General features: G+C 36.0%; 1 non-coding gene across 1 annotated transcript; it reads right to left on the minus strand.

Moving 5' to 3' along the window:
- Positions 1-79: 79 nt before the first annotated feature.
- Positions 80-151, minus strand: Trnak-uuu. The gene has a single exon. It is a non-coding gene; the product is annotated as a tRNA-Lys (tRNA).
- Between the last annotated feature and the right edge of the window lie 135 nt (positions 152-286).

Genomic DNA, 286 nt, shown 5'->3' on the forward strand with positions numbered 1-286 from the left:
CAAATTATAGCTGCAAATGTCACCGCCGTAGTTGTTTTATGGTTGTGCTAAATAAATAAATGTTTCAAAACATTCCAATCGCCCGATAGGGACTCGAACCCTGGACCGTTAGGTTAAAAGCCTAACGCTCTACCGACTGAGTTATCCGGGCCTGTTATTACGATATTCCTTTTAGTTTTCTCTTTTTAATACTTTATAGTTCGGAACACATTTTATGGTGTTAATTGTGAAAGTTCACATACTTCGTGAACACGATGTAACTTTTTACGTGTACTATAATTTATAA

The sequence above is a fragment of the Limulus polyphemus genome, unplaced genomic scaffold, assembly GCF_000517525.1.
Source record: "Limulus polyphemus unplaced genomic scaffold, Limulus_polyphemus-2.1.2 Scaffold218600, whole genome shotgun sequence".
NCBI lineage: Eukaryota > Metazoa > Arthropoda > Merostomata > Xiphosura > Limulidae > Limulus > Limulus polyphemus.